We start from the raw sequence: 16,473 nt of genomic DNA, 5'->3' as shown, positions 1-16,473 counted from the left end.
CACAGCCAAGAAGTCAAGTTATAATCTATTGCATAGTCTTTGTCCTTTCGTGTTCATTTCTTTTCTCTTCTTCCCAACAAACGCTATATCGTTTCTCAAGTCCATACACCAACATTATTATATTATAAACTTTTGTTTTTGTTGACTGAAGGAGCTTGACTTGCTGCAGCGCAACCACTACCAATATTCAATCGGTTTGTGATAATAACTTGGTATAACAAAAAATTGTATATACAAAGTCCTTAACAACAAGGCACAAAAAAGAACTTAACATAGATTTAACATATCTATGGCAAAGTCCTTTGATTAAAAAACTCAATTTACTTATGGTGCAAGTTCACAATCTAACAATAACATTTTACAATCTTTCTGTTGATCTAAACCAACAGTGGTATGCTTGACACTAACAACTAACTCGTTTAAAAGAGGCAAATGTCTACTCAAGGCCTCCAAAAGCATATTTAAAATGACAAAGAGTTCCAACACTCTCATAGAGAATTGTGGCATCAAACAATTTCTTTGTCTCCTGATCATTCATCTACTTGCTGAGGCCACATTCATCCGGACACACACCTGACTCTCTTGGCCTGAGCAAAGACTCACAAATCCACTCCAATTAATTTATTACAAAATCTAGGAAAATTAATTTTTATTTTTTTATTTTTTTTGGAGAACCTCGGCGGTACGAGGGAAATTTATTGATAAGAAAAAAGAAGATACACCTAGACAGGGGGGACATAAACCTAACCCCTCATAGAACAAGAGAAAAGAAATACAAAAAAGGGGGGGACATGCACCTTACCCCTTTTGAGAAAGGAAATACAAAAGAGGGGGGGACATAGACCGTACCCCTCTTGGAAAAGAAAATACAAGGAAAAGACTGGGCGGACATAAGCCCAAACCCCTCTAAAAACCTAAAAGGTAATAACCTGCAAGACAAGCTGCAAAACAAAAGGGAATCCAAAAAGGTTAGGAAAAGAAAGGAGAACACACATCAAGAAGAGGAGACAAACCTGTAGGTTGGCATGCCCAAGAAATCTGAGTGCAGAGGAGGAAGGATCTCTATAGGGGGAGCGGAATGCCAAACAAGTGAAGATGATAGAAGCCCTAAATTGGCTAATTTGTCAGCAACAACATTCCCTTCTCAAAAAATATGAGAGCAACGAAAAACCATGTTCTGCAAATGGAGAGTACAATTGTTCCAGCGTGTCTGGAGTGACCAAGGGGGAGAGAAAGATCCAGAAGCAAAACATGATATTACACTAGAAGAGTCGCTTTCAAGCCATAAATTTTGCCAGCCCCGCGCGTGGGCCAATTCGACAGCAAGGATGACAGCATGGAGCTCCGCATAGAAAGAAGTACGATGGCCCAAGCTTAGGGAGAAACCACCAGGAAAATTAATTTATTGAACTCAAGTAATCTATTACACTCAACTAATGCCCCATTTGACTCAATCATCTTCAAAAACTCACAAATCCACTCTATTTGGAATTACTCCAAAATTCCTTCATTTCATCGTTTTTTTGCTCAAAGTAGATCCACATGTCCTACAGTTGAAATATAGAGTAAAGTATCTAAATTTTCTCAAAATAACCAATATATTATAACTAAAATTAAGGCAAAAATATATAATAATATCGACTCATCATCACCCTCTTAAATAATTGCTTTTAATTATCCTTTTATATTTGGGTCTTTTCTCTAATCACTTTTGCTTATTATGTGGTTGTTGCCATGCTACTTCTCAAATGCTTCCAAATTCCAACATAAAATAACGCATTTTGCAATAGTTTTTAGCAGTGGAGCCTAAAAGTGGTCCACTTACGTGTATTATAATAGAACACCACTTAATGGTTAATATAACGATTCAATAAATTGTTGTCTTAAGTTAGAAGTAGATGACTTAATCATTTGTCGCCTATCTTGAATAATTGTTTTTAATTATCTTCCACATTTGGATTTTTTTTCTAATCACTTTTGTTTATGTGGTTGTTGCCACGTTACGTCCCAAATACTTCAAAATTTTAACATAAAACAATGCTAAGCATAAAATAATGCATTATTGATAGTCCCTTCTGCCTGGCTATATGTCGTTTCTCAAGTCCATATACGAACATTATTATATTATAAACTTTTGTTTTTGTTGACCGAAGGATCTTGATCTGAACAGAAACACAATCACAACCACTGCACTGCTAAATAGTGAATACAATGACCGCCCACGAAGCCTCATCTTCATCCTCCTCCAAGTCAAAACTTTGGAATTACGTGTTCTTGAGCTTCAGCGGTGTAGACACACACAATGGTTTCACGGGCCACCTCCACGCGGCTTTAAATGACGGGATACCAGGCTTATATTGAAAGGAATTATTATGTGGTTGTTGCCATGCTACTTCTCATATGCTTCCAAATTTCAACCTAAAATAATACATTATTGATAGTTGAATAGCTTAGTCACATCCAAACAGTCATTGTTATAATCTTATGGATAGTCTTTACCTTTTAGTGTTCGTTTCTTTCCACTTTTCCTCTCTTTGTCTCTCTCTCTTCCACTGCACCTTCCCGGGCCGCAGTGAAGGAATTCAACTTTAAATAGTCTATTTCGTTCACCATTATCCTAACAACTCTCTCCTAATTTTGATCCGAATTGAAAGTGAAAGCAAGTAGACAAAATAAAATGTTTGGTTAGTACTATAAACTATCTAGAGGTTTATTTTAATTTAGCAGATTGATTCCTAAGTATTCGAATAGACAGCGGTACTTTGAGGTTTAAACTTATTTTCATTCTTAAACCATACATATATTTTGTTTTCTCATTTTTATTAAAACTGTCACTTATTTACGTTGACAACTTCCATTTCTTCCAATTTGTAATAGAGCAATGAAAACAACTACACAAGAAGAAAAAAGAGAAAGAAGGAAGTTTTGAAATGCAATAAAAGAAGGAAGTCTTGCTATTTTACAGCATTTATGGGGATGAACAACTAGGATGTGAGATCATGCTTTTGTACTGAGACCAACTTTTGAAAAGTTTATTGGTTAACTAATTTGTTGTATAAAGGTTGCTAAAATACTTTTTACAATAAGCAGTTCATTCCCCCTTATCAATAGTATTGTCCATCGTCACTTATGGTGCGTTTATGTAACCGTAATCAAAATAGATGAATTTGATTGAGGAGGAATTAAATTGAGGAGGAATTGGATTGAGGAGAAATCAGAATTGGATTCCTGTTGAATCTGTTTACTAAAAATATCAGGAATCGGAGTATAAATGTTGTTGAATTACATAAACTGTTTACTAACTCACATAAATTGGAATGAAAGCTAATGTCATTACTAAAATGCCCCTAGGCTAATTGATGCGTGTTTAATTTTGCTATTTTATTTTTTCAATGTATTTGATTGTTTTCCTTATAAAAACCAAATAGGATAAATAACAAAAACGTAAAAAACAAATAGGAGAGGAACTATCAACTTTACACGGGACACACAAAAGAAGTACTTTGATCCTATTAGACGGGGGAGGGTGAAGAAGCTAGGACAGAAGGGTAGAGTTCAAGAGAGCAAAATGCGTTTAGGAACGTGGAATATAGGAACCTTAACGGGAAAATCTATGGAAGTAGTGGAAGTTATGGTGAGGAGAAGGATAAATATTATGTGTCTACAAGAAACTAAGTGGGTTGGTAGTAAGGCAAAGGATCTAGAAAACTCAGGGTTTAAACTTTGGTATTCGGGCACAAATAGAACGAGAAACGGTGTTGGCATCATCGTGGACAAGACCTTGACACAAGATGTTGTAGATGTCAAGAGGGTAGGAGATAGAATCATGGCAATCAAGATTGTAATAGGACAAGAACTTATCAATGTGATTAGTGCGTACGCACCTCAAGTAGGGTTGGATACGAGTTCGAAGGAGAAATTTTGGGAAGACCTTGGAGACTTGGTGCAAGGAACTGCTCAGACGGAGAAGTTATTTATAGGAGGAGATTTAAATGGACACGTGGGCAGGGAGACAGGCAACTATGGAGGTTTTCATGGTGGCCATGGTTTTGGGGAGAGAAACGAGGATGGGGAAGCTATTTTGGATTTTGCAATGGCATATGATATCTTCTTAGCCAACACCTTCTTTAAGAAGAGAGAAGAACATGTGATCACCTACAAGAGTGGGTCGTCAAAAACACAAATAGATTTTCTTCTAATGAGGAAAGGGGATCGTATAACTTGTAAGGATTGCAAAGTTATACCAGGAGAGAACGTGGCTAATCAACATCGCTTGTTGGTGATGGATGTACATATCAAAAGAGTGAGACAAAAGAACAAGACTTGGAAGTGTCCAAGGACTAGATGGTGGAATCTAAAAGAAGAAAAACAAGCCATTTTCAAAGAGAAAGTAATCACCCAGTGTGTGTGGGATAGAGATGGGGAAGCTAGCCAAATGTGGGATTCCATGGCTAGTTGTATCCGAAAAGTAGCAAAAGAGGTATTAGGAGAGTCCAAGGGCTTTGCCCCACACCAAAAGGAATCTTGGTGGTGGAATGAGGAGGTACAAACAAAGGTGAAGGCTAAGAAGGAATGTTGTAAAGCCTTATACAAGGATAAGACCGATGAAAATGGTGAAAGGTATAGAAAAGCGAAGCAAGAGGCGAAGAAAGCTGTGAGAGAAGCTAAGTTAGCGGCTTACGACGATATGTATAAACGACTAGATACCAAAGAAGGAGAGTTGGATATCTATAAACTAGCTAGAGCAAGGGAAAAGAAGACAAGGGACCTAAACCAAGTGAGGTGCATCAAGGATGAGGATGGAAAGGTTCTTGCTACAGAGAACGCGGTTAAAGACAGATGGAGAGGTTATTTTCATAATCTTTTCAATGAAGGACATGAAATGAGTGCTTCTTTAGGGGAGTTGAGTAACTCATAAGAGTGTAGAAACTACTCTTTTTATCGTCGAATCCGGAAGGAAGAAGTGGTTGTAGCTTTGAAGAAGATGAAGCATAGAAAAGCAATAGGCCCAGACGATATACCAATCGAAGTGTGGAAAGTTTTGGGAGAGACAGGTATAACATGGCTCACTGACCTTTTCAATAGGATTTTGAAAACGAAGAAGATGCCAAATGAGTGGCGAACGAGCACTTTGGTGCCTATTTACAAGAATAAGGGCGACGTACAAAATTGCATGAACTATAGGGGTATTAAGCTAATGAGTCATACAATGAAGCTCTGGGAGAGAGTCATTGAGCATAGATTGAGGCAAGAGACACGGGTTTCGGACAACCAATTCGGGTTCATGCCAGGGCGCTCAACCATGGAGGCAATCTATCTCTTACGAAGATTGATGGAAAGATATAGAGATGGGAAAAAGGATTTACACATGATCTTTATAGATTTGGAGAAAGCGTATGATAGGGTCCCAAGAGACATTCTTTGGAGGATTCTAGAGAAGAAAGGAGTACGAGTAGCATATATCCAAGCTATAAAGGATATGTATGAAGGAGCAAAGACTGCCGTAAGAACTCATGAAGGACAAACTGAAAGCTTTCCCATAACTGTAGGATTACATCAAGGCTCATCCTTAAGTCCTTATCTTTTTGCGTTGGTAATGGATGAGTTAACAGGACATATTCAAGATGATATTCCTTGGTGTATGCTTTTTGCAGACGATATAGTGTTGATAGATGAAACTCAGGAAGGGGTAAATGCAAAGCTTAACCTTTGGAGAGAAGAGTTGGAATCTAAAGGTCTTCGCCTAAGCCGATCAAAGACAGAATATATGGAGTGCAAGTTCAGTGCAAATGGAGGTCAAAATGAGTTAGGGGTGAGGATCGGAGATCAAGAAATACCAAAGAGCGACTGTTTTCGTTACCTAGGATCTATCTTGCAAAAGAACAGAGAATTAGATGGAGATCTCAACCATAGAATACAAGTTGGATGGATGAAGTGGAAGAGTGCATCCGGCGTGTTGTGTGACCGCCGTATGCCACTGAAGCTCAAGGGAAAATTTTATAGGACGGCAATAAGGCCGGCGATGCTGTATGGCACAGAATGTTGGGCGGTGAAGCATCAACACGTACACAAAATGGGTGTAGCGGAGATGAGGATGCTTCGTTGGATGTGTGGGCACACGAGAAAGGATAAGATTAGGAATGAGGATATCCGGGGTAAAGTAGGAGTAGCCGAAATTGAAGGAAAGATGAGAGAAAATCGGTTACGGTGGTTTGGACATGTGCAAAGAAGGCCTACTGACGCTCCGATTAGAAGATGCGACTATGGGACAGAGGTTCAGGGCCGAAGGGGTAGAGGAAGACCTAGGAAAACTTTGGAAGAGACTCTAAGAAAAGACTTAGAGTACTTGGATCTAACGAAGGACATGACACAGGACCGAGCACAATGGCGTTCTAAGATCCATATAGCCGATCCCACTCAGTGACTTGGATTTTCCAAGTCTCCAACCGAGAAGTTTTCCTCACTCAGGAAATTAAGGGAACACTACCTCAACCTACATGCTACACTCACAAAGCTTCAACAAAAGAAAATTCAAAGAACTTAGCGAAGAAGGCTTTGGTGTATTTAACACAATACGTTGAAATGAAGGAAAGCTTATTTATTGATATCCCCGATAAGCTACAAATATGTACATATACATAAGTCAAAATAAACAAACAAGAGGGAGCCTTCACAAAGGTTGCTTAGGAGAAGTCTCAGCAGTCGGTAGAGCCCCAGAAAGAGAAGGCACCGGAGGGGGATCATTCGGAGACTCAGTACTGGACAGAACCCTAGAAGGAGGAGGCATCAGAGGTTGATCATTTGGAGCTTCATTACGCGGTACAGCCCCAGAAGATGAAGGCAATAAATGCCTTTGGAATAAACCCACAAATCTCTGATGATCAAGTAAAACCTGACCATCAGATTCCTTCATCTGGTCAAGCTTCCTCTTCATGTTTGTAGCATAGTCATGTGCGAGTCGGTGCAACTGTTTATTCTCATGCTTGAGCCCTCTAATCTCCTGTTTGAGACTCATCACTTCAGCCGCCAATGATTCAACTTGGCGGGTTCGAGCAAATAGGCGTTGGGCCATATTAGACACAGAACCTGCACACTGAACACTGAGAGCCAGAGAATCCTTAACAGCTAACTCATCAGACCGTTTGGAAAGTAGTCTGTTATCTTTGGGAGTGAGAAGGTTCCTGGCCACCACCGCAGCGGTCATATCATTCTTCATTACGGAATCCCCCACGGTAAGAGGACCAGTAGGGGAGACGAATGATGGACGCCATATGTTGTCTGGAGAAGGCGGCGCTACCTCTTCAACAAGGTTCAAGTCAAAACGACGGTCGGAGGGGCCAGACATTTTCAAAGGTGTTGAAGAGAGAAGAGGTCGGACAAATCAAGATCTTAGAAGTGCAAGAATGGAGCTTCTACTGGTGGAGATTCAAGTGTGCTTTGGAACTTAATGCCAGCCCCTATAAAAATCTGCACTCGACGGAGCTTTAGAAATCGAAGAGGCGACTGCTCAGAAATCGAAGAGGCGTTTGCTTTCTCAAAAGCAAGGCTGCTCAGATACCACGAGGGTCGATCTCAGAAATCGAAGAGGCGTTTGCTTTCTCAAAAGCTGGGCTGCGCAAAGACCACGAAGGCCGATCTCAGAAATCGAAGAGGCGCTTGCTTTCTCAAAAGCTGGGCTGCTCAGAGACCACGAGGGTCGATCTCAGAAATCGACGAGGCACCTACTTTTCCAGCCTTGTCAGCACCTGTCACACGCACACTCAGCTTTGCGGAAATTATGGGCATTCGGTCGAAGACTTCTGGTGAAGTAGAAAGCACATGAGTTTTACTGTTCAATCATCCCACACGCAACAGTAGCTCATGGATACCACAGATAACCCAAAGTTGAACACGTGAAGCTTGCAGCTCCCACTACATCGCTCTGACCAAGAAGGGTAAAAGAATAGCAAAGAAACAACACTAACAAAGTTTAGACACATAAATTTTGAAGGTCTAGCTACCATATTATTACCCATAAGGGTAAAGGAACAGTACCACTGCTGGATAATTGGAAAGTCCCTGTGTGTCAACCTCTGTGCTTCATGGCAAGGTAGACTAGCAAACATGCCCAACCTTTAATCACATTCGAGAAAACACTCCCAACAAGATTGCTTGCTCCAAAATCGAAGAAGCACCGTCCTCCGAATCTCGAGAGCCAGACTCCCAACATGACTACTTTCTCAAAAATCGAAGAGGGTAAAGGAACAGTACCATTGCTGGATAATTGGAAAGTTCCTGTGTGTTAACCTCTGTGCTTCGTGGCAAGGTAGACTAGCAAACATGCCCAACCTTTACTCACATTCGAGAAAACACTCCCAACAAGATTGCTTGCTCCAAAATCGAAGAGGCACCGCCCTCCGAATCTCGAGAGCCAGACTCCCAACATGATTACTTTCTCAAAAATCGAAGAGACACCGCTCTCCGAATCTCGAGAGCCAGACCCCCAGCATGATTGCTTTCTCAAAAATCGAAGAGGCATCGTTCTCTGAATCTCGAGAGCCAGATCCCCGATAGGATTGCTTGTTCGAAAACCGAAGAGGCAACACTTTCCCAACTTCAAGAGCCGGATCTCCTTGGATAAAGCTGTCTGTAATCTTCACACGCAACATCAGCTTTCCAGATACCACAAATCACTTTTTCAAAGTGCTCTGACAGCGTTAAAACATGTGAAGCTGATAGCTCCCACTACCGTGCTATGACCAAGTAGGGTAAAGGAATAGCATTACTACTTGTTGTTAAGGAGACTCCTATATATGTCGACCTCCATCCCCAACGGACATGCAGACCTGCAAAAATGCTCAACCATTCCTCATATCTGAGAGGGCACTCCCAACGAAGCCTTTCGAAATATTCAGCTTTCTTTCCCCCCGATAATCCCTCTGCAAACAAGCTATACTAGAGCAAGAATATCTCATATCATCAGGGTTAAAAGCAAGAGTATCCCATATCATGCTTTTTCCCTGTCTTTTCCTTAGACCTTGTTCTTACCTGCAAGACAAGGAGAAAGAGAGCAATCAGTCAGTACTTGGAATCAAGCTTCCAGCCAGGAACTGACTGCCTGGAACCCCTTACCTGATTACTTACCTGACATTACTCTCGAGTACTCATCTTCAACATCTTATGCTTCCAGGGAAGATACCGCATCTGCCTGAGGAACAGATAGGGCAAGGGAGAAGGATACAAGGAAGCATGTGGAGACAAGCGTAACAGCACACGTGCCGATACATCCATTACTCTGTCAAAGCAAAAGTATCCCATATCAGCAGGGTCGAACGTACTCTAGATTTGATGGACTTGTTTTGACCCTCAAATTCTTCAGTCGGCCTTATACTCTGGAGGAAACCAGAAAACCCTCCAGCTCAGTTCAAGAATAAGCCTGTGGAAAGTTACTTCTTCAAAAGCAAAAGTATCCCATATCATATCTTCTCATTTTCTTCTCTTTATCCTTCATGCTGCCTGCAAGATAGGGAGACTGTGAACAATCAGCCGAAGCTATGATTGCTTACCTTGTCTGTCACCTCTTTCAGCAGATCCCCTAGCTCGGCGACTTGGGGGACTCCTACTACATGGTTTGTATCGCGCTTGACCAAGCCTGAAACTACAAGTAAGCTTCAAGTGAAATTGATACATTACCTTGTGCATCTCCACCAGTTAAAGATACCACCCCGGGATGGAGGAAGAGTACTTCCAGAGAAGATGCCCCATCTACCTATGAGACAGATAAGGCACGTCAAGACGATACCACACTCCGATACTTAGAAGTTTCGTGATTACGAGATCATTCTCCCACAATATTTCCTAATGTCTTTTGTACTAAATCATTCACTTGTACTCACTAAAGGAGAGCTTGAACCTATGTACTTGTGTAAACCCTTCACAATTAATGAGAACTCCTCTATTCCGTGGACGTAGCCAATCTGGGTGAACCACGTACATCTTGTGTTCGCTTTCCTATCTCTATCCATTTATATACTTATCCATACTAATGACCGGAGCAATCTAGCGAAGATCACAAAAAGCGACCGTTTTTGCTACCTAAGATCTATCGTGCAAGAGAACGGAGAATTAGATAGAGATCTCAACCATAGAATACAAGTTGGATGGATGAAGTGTAAGAGTGCATCCGGCGTGTTGTGTGACAGTCATAGGTCACTGAAGCTCAAGGGAAAATTTTATAGGACGGCAATAAGGCCAGCGATGTTGTATGACACAGAATGTTGGGCGGTGAAGCATCAACACGTACAAAAATGGGTGTGGCGAAGATGAGGATGCTTCGTGGGATGTGTGGGCACACGAGAAAGGATAAGATTGGGAATGAGGATATCCGAGGTAAAGTAGGAGTAGCCGAAATTGAAGGAAAGATGAGAGAAAATCGGTTCCGGTGATTTGGACATGTGCAAAGAAAGCCACTGACACTCCGGTTCGAAGATGTCACTACTGGACAGAGGTTCAGGGCCGAAGGGGTAGAGGAATACCTAGGAAAACTTTGGAAGAGACTCTAAGAAAAGACTTAGAGTACTTGGATCTAACGGAGGACATGACACAAAACCGAGCGCAATGGTGTTCTAGGATTCATATAGCCGACCCCACTTAGTGGGAAAAGGCTTTGTTGTTGTTGTTGTTGTTGTTGTAATTACAGAACCCTTAGTCTACAGTATCCAAAACCCCCACCCAGCAACTGGGGTGTTTATCTAGAACCCCCATCCAATCTCAGGAGGACACATGAGGCCACAAACACACTGCAGATCACAAACATACGGAGGGGAGGGAGGGCTAAAGGTGGGAGGTATTTTTAGGAATATCAGAAAAAGTAAATGGGTATTTTGGGTAAAAAAGTAAATGGGTATTTTGGGTATTTTGATTCCTGATGTATCCTCCTACCCGGAGTCCAATTACTACCTCTATAGAGGTAATCCAATTCCGGGATATTAAGGAACTGGACTCCCGATATTGGGTGGGCCCTACATGATTTATGATTCCCCAGTTGTTGGTAAACGCCAGAATACTTTGGGAAGAATCCAATTCCGTTTCTTCACGTTGCAATCCCGATTGGTAAACACGCCATTAGTACTACGGTCTAGCGGTATTCCTCTTCACTTGTAAGTGAGTGATCTTAGGTTCGATTCCCTCCAAAGGCGAATTTGAACCACATTATTGCTAGCCCATTGTAAGGCTAAGCCTACCCCCTCCTCCTTAGTGCAGATAATATTGTTTATTAAAAAAAAAAAAATTAGTATTGTCCATCGTACATATATTTAGAACTGTCTACATGTTTTATATGATTTTACAACCTGCAACATACATGTTTTATACGATTTTACAACCTGCAGCATCGTGTGGGCACCTTCACTAGTTCAATTCTAAAACCTACAAACACTAACTATTACAAAGTGAAAAATTGAAGAACATTTACAATAAATAAATAAGTTAACCAAATGTGTTTCTTGTGTGATCGTTGAGACAGACAAAACAGAGTAGAAATTTGGTTTCCCCTCGATTCAAATGATTCAAGTTTTATCGTGTGCCACCTTACACCTGCCCCATCTACAACTATATATATGCACCACTAGAAATAATCAGTGAACAACTAGGTGACATAAAATTAAACTTAATACTACACAAAACCTGGATGCAGCATAGAATAATAGTAAAATTTAATAACAAGCTGCAAGCTGGACATGAAGGAAAATCCACCTTCTTTTGTCCTCGTAGTCATTGTAGAGCTACTAAGTTTGTCTTGAGTTCTTTCCTCAAGGGATTTTGTATCTGTCTCACTTTTTTAATATAACGATCCGTTGGTCTTGGTCCTAAATTCGAATCTTGTAAATGGAATCATTTACACCCCCATCTTGAATAATTTTTTTTAGGGTAATTCTCACTTTACGCATAAGTATTGTGAAATTCCATCTTTTAGACCTATAATTCTTTTATCTCACTTTCATACCTAAAGTTTGAATTTTGTGACACCTTCATACTGCTGTTAATATTAAGATATTAATCACAACTACTTAATTACTACTTAGACTTCTAAACTTAAGTTAATCACTTGCTAAGGAATCCAACTGTCTAATAAGATTATTTATTACATTAGGTAATTATTAGATTCAATAAGGTTTAGGGTCGTTACTTACATATATAATCATATCATATCTTATACGTATTGATAGTTGAATTAGGTGAATAGTTGTAATCACCACTAAGAAGTCATGTTATAATCTATTGCATAGTCTTTATCCTTTCATGTTCATTTCTTTCCTCTTTTCCTTCCCTCTTTCGTGCACCTTCCCGGCAGGCAATATGTCGTTTCTCAAGTCCATACACCAACATTATTATATTATAAACTTTTGTTTTTGTTGACTGAAGGAGCTTGACTTGCTGCAGCCCAACCACTACCAATATTCAATCGGTTTGTGATAATAGCTTTGGAGGTTTGGAGAACATCAGCCTCATCTCGACCCCTTCCCCACAACTAAATAACATAAAATAGGGGTGGGTTCAAAAAATCGAAAACCGAAAAAAAAGGGACCGAACAGCGAACCGGAACCGAAAAACCGAAAATAAAAAAAAACCGAACCAAATCCCTTTAGATTTTATGAATGTATGCCCATTTTTGTGAAACTTTGTTGTCAAGTTTGAAACTAAGCCTAGGGCTTTTTCAAGGTGCATACTTGTCTCAATTAGGGAGGATATTTCATTGGTTATAGACGAAAGTTTTGGAACTTAGAAGAGCTTTTCTATTTGTTTGCTTTTTAAATGGATACAGTGATCATTTTTCTTTGCAACTGAGGTTTTTGATAGCATAGGATTGGTTTATATGATCTTGTATATGTACAACTACCTTCCCACATTCCCACATTCCCAATTTTCTTATTATTAGTCTACCAATGCAAGCCTCTTTTCTAAATTCCATATTAAAAAAATGATCAAGTTTTTAAAATAAAATAAAAACGAAAACGTACCAAAATCGAACTGAATAAACCCAAACCGAAAAAAACCTAAAGAAAATTGAACCGAACCTAAGTTTCGGTTCGGTTTCGATTTTTGCAAAAAAAAAAAAACGAACCGAATGAATCCGAACCCACCTCTACCATGAAACTAAGCATAATACTACATTAGTAGTGGTTAAATTGTGTGTGAAACGGATGTGAACCTTGCCAAATTAATAAGAGGCATTCTAATCAATTGTGATTAAAAGTCACGTGTCAGCTGCATAACTTTTTTGAATTATTTTTTCACTTCACAAATATATTTCTCTCCAATATTTCATACAAACTATCTAAAAGAAGCACTCCCCCCCCCCCCCCTTTAATCCATCGTGCAGCAAACTTGCCAAAGCACAAATTACTAACAAGTGATGAGTGTTAAAAGAATAGATTACAATTGATGAAAAAAAAAATCTTAAGATACTTGATCATTACTAATTAATTACTACATGACTTCTAAACTTAAAAAGATAGTTAACCACTTGCTAAGGAATCCAACTGTCTAATAAGATTATTTATTCATTAGTTAATTAGATCCAATAAGGTTTAGGGTCGTTACTTATATAATCATATCATATTTTATATGTATTGATAGTTGAATTAGGTGAACAGTTGTAATCAACGCCAAGAAGTTATGTTATAATCTATTGCATAGTCTTTGTCATTTTCGTGTTCATTTCTTTCATCTTTTCCTTCTCTCTTTCGCAGCACCTTTCCGGCAGGTAATATGACGTTTCTCAAGTCAATACACCAACATTATTATATTATAAACTTTGTTTTTGTTGACCAAAGGAGCTTGACTTGCTGCAGTGCAACCACTACCAATATTGGATCGGTTTGTGATAATAACTTGGTATAACAAAAAATGGTATATACAAGTCCTTAACAACAAGGCACAAAAAAGAACTTGACATAGATTTAACATATCTATGGCAAAGTCCTTCCTGCCTGATCTAAACCAACATGGCACGCTTGACATTAACAATTAACTCGTTTAAAAGAGCCTAATGTCTACTCAAGGCCTCCAAAACCATATTTAAACTGACAAAGAATTCCAACACTCTCACAGAGAATTGTGCATCCAACAATTTCATCCGGACACACGCCGGACTCTCTTGGCCTGAGCAAAGACTCACTAATTGACTCCAATCAATTTACTACAAAATCTAGGAAAATTAATTTATTACACTCAACCAACGCCCCACTTGACACAATCATCTTCAAAAACTCACGAATCCACTGCAATTGGAATTACTCCAAAATTCCTTCATTTTATCATTTTTTGCTCAAAGTAGATCCACATGTCCTACAATTGAAATATAGAGTAAGGTATCCAAATTCTCTCAAAATAACCAATATATTATAACTAAAATTAGGGTAAAAATATAGAATAATATCAACTCATCACTACCTTCTTAAATAATTGTTACTTTTGCTTATTATGTGGTTGTTGTCATGCTACTTCTCAAATGATTCCAAAAACCTAAAATAATGCATTTTGCAATAGTTTTTAGCAGCGGAGCCTAAAAATGGTCCACTTAGGTGTATTATATGGATCACCCCCATTTGGGTGTATTATAATAGAACACCACTTAATAGTTAATCTAACCGTTCAATAAATTGTTGTCCTAAGTTCGAAGTAGATGAATCAATCATTTATCACCTATCTTGAATAATTGTTTTTAATTATCCTTTCACATTTAGGTCTTTTTTTCTAATCACTTTTGTTTATGTGGTTGTTGCCGCTTCCCAAATGCTTCCAAATTTTAACATAAAATAATGCATTAATGATAGTCTTTCCTGCCTGGCTGTAAGTCGTTTCTCAAGTCCATAGACGAACATTATTATATTATAAACTTTTATTTTTGTTGACTGAAGGATCTTGATACGAAAAGAAACACAAACACAAACACAGCCACTGCACTGCTAAACAGTGAATATGATGACAGCCCACGAAGCCTCCTCTTCATCCTCCTCCAAGTCAAAACTTTGGAATTACGATGTGTTCTTGAGCTTCAACGGTGCAGACACACATAATGGCTTCACGGGCCACCTCCATGCGGCTTTAAATGACGGGATACCAGGCTTATATTGAAAGGAACTATTATGTGGTTGTTGCCATTGCTACTTCTCATATGCTTTCAAATTTCAACCTAAAATAATGCATTATTGATAGTTGAATAGCTTAATCACAGCAAAGAAATCATTGTTATAATCTTATGGATAGTCTTTGTCATTTCGTGTTCGTTTCTTTCCTCTTTTCTTCTCTCTGTCTCTCTCTCTTCCACTGCACCTTCCCGGCCGGCAGTGAAGGAATTCAACTTTAAATAGTCAATTTCGTTCACCCTTATCCTAGCAACTCTCTCTTACTTTTGATCCGAATTGAAAGTGAAAGCAAGCAGACCAAATAAAATGTTTGGTTAGTACTATAAACTATCTAGAGGATTATTTTAGTTTAGCAGATTGATTCCTAAGTAATCGAATAGACAACGGTACTTTGAGGTTTAAACTTATTTTCATTCTTAAACCATACATATATTTTGTTTTCTCATTTTTATTAAAACTGTCACTTATTTACGTTGACAACTTTCATTTTTTCCAATTTGTAATAGAGCAATGAAAACACCTATGCAAGAAGAAAAAAGAGAAAGAAGGAAGTTTTGAAATGCAATGAAGGAAGATGTAAGGACTTTCGATGATGAAGTTGTATTGCTATTTTTGCAGCATATATGGGGATGAACAACCAGGGATGTGAGATCACTGCTGTCCGATCTTTACACGATTTTGGTCGTTTTCAGGTGATATTTTGATTACCAGTAGAATCAGTGCTATGTTTCTGAACTAGACAAAGGCATGTGAGCTAATTAGTTGATCCAGATAGAGGAGGCAGGGTCGCATGCAAGTAAATTACTCCAATTATTGGATGACAAAAAACACTGGTACAAAATTCTTGGATGACAAAAAACATCTTGGTATTTTGGTTTTACAACTCTGAGGTTATGTATTTTCAAGCAACGAAATTGAGGCTCTTTGCTCGTTTTATGAAAAAAAAAAAAAAAAAAAAAAAAAGATCACATGCTTTTGTACTGAGACCAATTTTTGAAAAGTTGATTGGTTAACTAATTTGTTGTATAAAGGTTGCTAAAATACGTTTTACAAGAAGCAGTTCATTGCCCCCTTAGACACTTTTTTTTTATATTATAAATAGATTTTCATATGTATGTAATAGTGTTGTCCATCGTCACTTAGTACTACGGTTTAGTGGTATTCCTCTTCACTTGTTAGTAAGATGTCTTAGGTTCGATTATCGCCAACGGCGAATTTGAACCACATTATTGCTAACTCATTGTGAGGCTAAGCCTCCCACATCCCCCTTAGTACAGATAATATTTTTTGTTCAAAAAAAAAAAAGTATTGTCCATCGTACATATATTTAGGATTGTCTACATGT

General features: G+C 38.8%; 1 long non-coding RNA gene across 1 annotated transcript; it reads left to right on the top strand.

Moving 5' to 3' along the window:
• Positions 1-14,920: 14,920 nt before the first annotated feature.
• On the top strand, positions 14,921-16,011 carry LOC139188452 (uncharacterized). The gene is made up of 2 exons (XR_011571875.1): positions 14,921-15,441; positions 15,635-16,011. It is a non-coding gene; the product is annotated as an uncharacterized lncRNA (long non-coding RNA).
• The last annotated feature ends 462 nt before the right edge of the window (positions 16,012-16,473 follow it).

Source organism: Malus domestica, chromosome 02 (assembly GCF_042453785.1).
Source record: "Malus domestica chromosome 02, GDT2T_hap1".
Taxonomy (NCBI): Eukaryota; Viridiplantae; Streptophyta; class Magnoliopsida; order Rosales; family Rosaceae; genus Malus; species Malus domestica.
The sequence above is the reverse complement of the archived record's forward strand: the minus strand, read 5'-3'. Positions and strand labels throughout refer to the sequence as shown.